The sequence below is a fragment of the Zalophus californianus genome, chromosome 8, assembly GCF_009762305.2.
Source record: "Zalophus californianus isolate mZalCal1 chromosome 8, mZalCal1.pri.v2, whole genome shotgun sequence".
Lineage (NCBI taxonomy): Eukaryota > Metazoa > Chordata > Mammalia > Carnivora > Otariidae > Zalophus > Zalophus californianus.
The window spans coordinates 60,307,130-60,313,129 of NC_045602.1; positions in this window are offsets into that span (position 1 = coordinate 60,307,130).

The following is a 6,000-nucleotide window of genomic DNA, read 5'->3' on the forward strand; positions in this document are numbered from 1 at the left end:
TTATATAACTTTCTAGAATTTATTTATGCTTATAAGCCAATGAACTTCTTTTATTTCCCATCTTTTTACACAAAAGGCAGAATACTATACATACTCTTCTGCACTTTCCTTTTGTCATTTAACAATATATCTTTGCAAAACTCTACATTTCAGGTTGTGGACAGACCCTTCCTTCTTTTGTAACAACAGTTCAATAGTATTCTATTGCACATTGTACCATAATTGATTTGCTCCTACAAGTAATGCTGTCAGTTAAGTAAACTTGTACTTGTGCAATTTCCTACACGTGCTAGTATTTGTAGGCTAAATTCCCAGAAGGCAAATTGTTGGGTCAATGGACATTTGCATTTGTAATTTTGATTTTAATTTCCATTTCTCTTAAGAATGAGTGCATATTTTCATTTGTGCAAGCATGATTTGTATTGCCTTTTCTGTCAGCTACATTTTTATATCCTTTGCCCTTTTATAGTCTTTGTCCAACACTAGGTCTTTGGTCTTTTGATGATGGATTTGTGGGAGTTTTTATATATTTATTTATTTATTTTTAAAGATTTTATTCATTTGACAGAGAGAGACACAGCGAGAGAGGGAACACAAGCAGGGGAGAGTGGGAGAGGGAGAAGCAGGCTTCCCGCCGAGCAGGGAGCCCAATGTAGAGCTTGATCCCAGGACCCTGGGATCATGACCTGAGCCGAAGGCAGACACCTAACAACTGAGCCACCCAGGTGCCTCTGTGGGAGTTTTTACATGTCAAAGAAATTAACCTTCATGCAATGCATCACATACCTTTTTTCCCAGTTTGTCGTTGGTCATTGCCTCTGTTTTTTACTTTTTATCATGCAGCATATTTACTTTTAAGTAGGCTCCACGTCCACCATGGGGCTTGAACTCATGACCCTGTGATCCCCAAGAGTTGCATGCTCTACCGACCATGCAGCATATTTTTATTTTCACATTATCACATGTATTAACTTTTTCAGAGATTCTGGGTTTATATCTTCATTAGAAAGGCCTTTTCCCCCAGGAGGCTATACCAGAATATCTCACATACTTTGCTCTAGTACTTCCATGGTTTTATTTTTTATATTTAAATCTTCAGTCCAACTGGAACTTACTCTGATATAAAAAAAGTTAAATTGGGGGATACATGTCTGCTTCAGTCAGTAGAGCAAGCAACTCTTGATCTTGGGTCATGAGTTCAAGCCTCATGTTGGGCGTAGAGTTTAATCTAAAAATAAAAAACACATTCTAAAAGGTTAAATTGGGATCCATTTTACTTTTTTCCAGATAGCTACCCCGTGGTCCTAAAATCATTATTGAACAATCCATATTTTCCCCAATTTACAAATGTTACTTTATCGTATATTAAATTTCTCTATGTATTTGAGCCTGTTCCTCTACTTGCTGTTTTTATCCTTTGATCTATATGTCTGTACAGGCACTAGTACCATAGATTGAATTACTGAAGGCTAATAATATGGTTTAACATCTAGTAAGACAGTCTCCCTTCAATATCCTTCCTGTTCAGAATTTTCCTGGCTATTCTTGCTTGTTTATTTTTCCATATGAACTTTAGAATCAGCTTGTCAAGTTCCCAGAAAAATAATCCTTTCGGTATTTTTATTGGGATTGTGGTAAATATTTTTAGATTAATTTAGTGAGAATTGATATCTTTATGATGTTGAGTCTTCATTCCAAGAACGTGGCAGTCCTATCTGTAAAGCCTTTTTTTTTTAAGACTTTATTCATGAGAGACAGAGAGAGAGAGAGAGGCAGAAGCAGAGGGAGAAGCAGGCTCACTGCGGAGCAGGGAGCTGGATGTGGGACTCGATTCCAGGACCCCGGGATCACAACTGGAGCCAAAGGAAGACGCATAACCAACTGAGACACCCAGGCACCCTCTGTAAAGCCTTTTGATTCTCTCAGAATTGTTTTAAACTTTTATTCAAATAGATTCTATACATTTTTTTAAAGATTTTATTTATTTGAGAGAGAGAGAGACAGAGATAGTGAGAGAGAGCATGGGGAGGAGAGGGAGAAGCAGGCTCCCCTCTGAGCAGGGAGCCCCATTGGGAGCTCGATCTCAGGACTCTGGGATCATGACCTGAGCCGAAGGTAGATGCTTAACCAGCTGAGCCCCACGCCCCAGTCCTGTACATTTCTCGTTCAGTTTATTCCTAAAAATGTTGTCTTTCTTTCTTTCCTGTGGTGCAATTATAAATAATGTCTTTTCTCCTTAAATATTGAATATTTAAGACATCTGTACAACTGGGTCAATATTCTCTGATTTCATATGTCATATTATATCTCTGAAGCAATGTGACATCAATGCCAAAGCACTCCAGGCTATCTCAAATTATGAAACATAAAGTAAGTAAGTTTTTTTGTTTTTTTGGTTTTTTTAAAGATTTTTTTATTTATTTGACAGAGAGAGACAGCGAGAGCAGGAACACAAGCAGGGGGAGTGGGAGAGGGAGAAGCAGGCTTCCTGCTGAGCAGGGAGCCCGATGTGGGACTCGATCCCAGGACCCTGGGATCATGACCTGAGCCGAAGGCAGACGCTTAACGACTGAGCCACCCAGGCGCCCAGTAAATAAGTTTTCATTGATTTTATTTTTTTTTAATCCCCACATGGTTAGGACTTGGCTTTAAAACTCAAGTTTAACAACAACAAAACCCTGTCTAGTGAAAAAGGAAAAAAAAAGTAAAATCAATGAAAACTTCCTTTTTAAAAAATAAGTTCTCACTACTACACCTCCAGGCATCCCTAGAGACAGGGATCTTCTTCAAATGTAAACTGGATAATCTGAGTTCCATGCTTAAAGTCTTCAGTGGCTTCTTATTGCACTGGGAATAAAATCAATATCTAAGCAGACCTGGAAAGCCCCATGAAGATCTGGCCCCTTCCTACCTTTTCTTCAATCTCATCTACCTTGCTCTTGCCTGAGATTTTTGCACATGCCTTCCCACTGCCTGGAACATTCTTTTCCAGACACTCCTTTTCATTCATGGCTCAGTTTATTTATTTTTTTAATTAATTTATTTATTTTAGAGAGAGAGAGAGAGTGTGTATGAGCATGAGTGGGAGGGGTAGAGGACGAGGGAGAGAGAGAAGCTAAAACAGACTCCATGCTGAGTGCAGTGCTCAACAAGGGACTTGTTCTCAGGACCCTGAGATCACGACCTGGGCCGAAACCAAGAGTCGGATGCTTAACTCACTGCACCACCCAGGTGACCCTCATGGCCCAGTTTAAATGTCACTTACTTTGGAGGCTTTCTCTGACCACATCTAAGGAGATTATCCTCTTTTATTTATTTATTTAAAGATTTATTTATTTATTTGACAGAGACACAGTGAGAGAGGGAACACAAGCAGAGGGAGTGGGAGAGGGAGAAGCAGGCTTCCTACGGAGCAGGGAGCCTGATGCAGGGCTTGATCCCAGGACACTGGGATCATGACCTGGGCCGAAGGCAGACGCTTAATGACTGAGCCACCCAGGTGCCCCAGATTATCCTCTTTTAATACTATATGGCAACCCTTTGTTTCCTTCATCACAGGTATCACAATTCTTAATTACCTTAATTTTATGTGTTAGTCTTTCAATTTATTCCTTGTATCTCCCTAGACTGTGAGCCTTGCACGGGCAGGGTCTTTTGGGTCTTGCTCACCACTGTACTCTCAGCAACAAACACCTGGCCGCTAGTACATAATAGGGGTTCAAAAATAATTGTTAAAAGAGTAAATGCATAGATTCTCAAAAAGCTCATCCATTTCCATTCCTCTTTATTTATTTACTCAAACTCTTTCTTCCCCCACTTCTCCGTTGCTGCAAAAATCCTACTCATCCTCCAACGTCCAGCTCAAAGGCCAGCTTCTCCAGGACCCTTCCCCTGATGACTTGTTTACTATACATTCCTGTTCCCACATTCATGCCACCTTCTTTCCACCCAACTTCTTCTAATCCCCATGACAACTATTTTAACCCTTCACTACTGGTACAAGCTCCCAACCCTATCGCCCCATGGGAAGGACCTCCCACCTCACTTCGAAAATAGAGGCCTTAGGGCAAGGTCCTCCAAGTGTGGTGGTTTTTTTCAATGTAATCATTTTCAAGTTTCTTCCATCATAAAGACAAGCAAGCAAATATATAAGCAAATTCTCTCCTTCAATTCGTTCCCCCCTTGTGTGAGTTATTTACTGCTGTGTAACAAGCTACCCCAAAATTCCATGACTTAACAACAATCATTTATTTTGTGCACAGTGCTACAGTTTGTACAAAAATCAGCAGGGAAGAGTCATCTCTGCTCCATCTGTTATCAATTAGGCTGGCTCAACTGGGGGACAAGAAGGTCCACTTCATGTTTGCATATTAATACTGGCTGTCAGCTGGGGCTATGAGTGAGGCCCAGATTCTTCTCCACATGGACCTCTCCTCAGGCTACTTAGACTTCTGACAAACATTGTGGCTTCATTCAAGAGTGAGTGTGTGTGGGACGCCTGGGTGGCTCAGTCAGTTAAGCATCTGCCTTTGGCTCAGGTCCTGATCTCTGGGTCCTGGGATCAAGCTCCATGTCAGGCTCCCTGCTCACTGGGGGTCTGCTTCTCCCTCTGCCCCTCCTCCCGCTTGTGAGCACACTCTCTGTCAAATAAATAAATCTAAAAAAAAAAGAATGAGTGTGTGAGGGCACCTGGGTTGCTCAGTCAGTTAAGCATCCAGCTCTTGGTTTCAGCTCAGGTCATGATCTCCTGGGTGATGGGATCGAGCCCCACATCAGGTTCCACACTCAGAGTAGAGTCTGCTTGAAGATTCGTCCCCTCTGCCCCTCCCCCCCATTCTCTCTCTCTCTCTTTCATAAATAAATAAATCTTAAAAAAAAAAGTGAGTGTGTGAGACAGAAAGTCGAAGTTACCAGTTTCTTGAGGTCTGAGTCCACATCACTTCCACCATGTTCTGATAGTTAAAATTCAGGGGATAGGGATCTACCTTTTAAGGAGAGAATTGTCAAAAAATCTAGTTCATGTTTTAAAACCATAAAACAGGTTCTCTCCCCACCCTTTTGCAGCCAATCTGAGGTGGAGCACTCATGAATGGCATTAGTCTTTACATAAGAAGGGACGAGAGAGCTAGCTAGATCTCATCCCACCAAGTGAGGCTACAACAAGGAGTCAGTAGTCTGCAACCCGGAAGAGGACTCTCACTAGAATCTGACTGTGCTGGCACCCTGATCCTGGACTTCCAGCCTCCAGAACTGTGAGAAATAAATTTCTGTTGTTTATAAACCAACCAGTCCATAGTACTTTGTTATAGTAGCCCAAAATGACTAAGACAGATGTCAAGGATCTAGCCCAGGGTTACACAGCTGGTAAGTAGCAACAGCAAGAATAAACCCAGGCAATCTGGCTTTGGAGTCTATATGCTTAACTACCCTACACTGCCTTTCAAAATACCTTGACCATTTAATAACTAAATAGTGTTCCTATGAGTTAATAGACAACAATTTGGGTAATCAGTCTCCTATCATTTTACACATATGAAAATTAGCTCTCAGAGTTGTTAAATAACTTGTACGTGCAGACTGATTGGTGAAGGGCCCAACTCATAATAATAGCTAATGGCCATTATTGATTAAGTGCCTGCTATATGCCTGGCCCTTATTCTAGGCCCTTTGAATCCTTACCCCTCTATGAGATTAGGGTTAGATATGAGGAAACAAAACCCCAAGGAATTAAGTAATGCTCAAGAGCACACAGCTGGTAAGCATCAGATCCAGGATTAAATTCCAGAACCTGTGCCCTTTCTTCTCTGCTACAGCATCTCCTGGTTAATCACAGGTATTGTTTTTTCAGTACCATCTGCATGAAGAGCCCTCTCTCATACAATGCTGGTGAAAGTACGAATAGATGCAATCATCACAGAGGGCAGTTTGGCAATATATGTCAAAATGACATATGTTTATTCACAGCAGTGTAAATATACTTAATGCTACAGAGGTGTATAC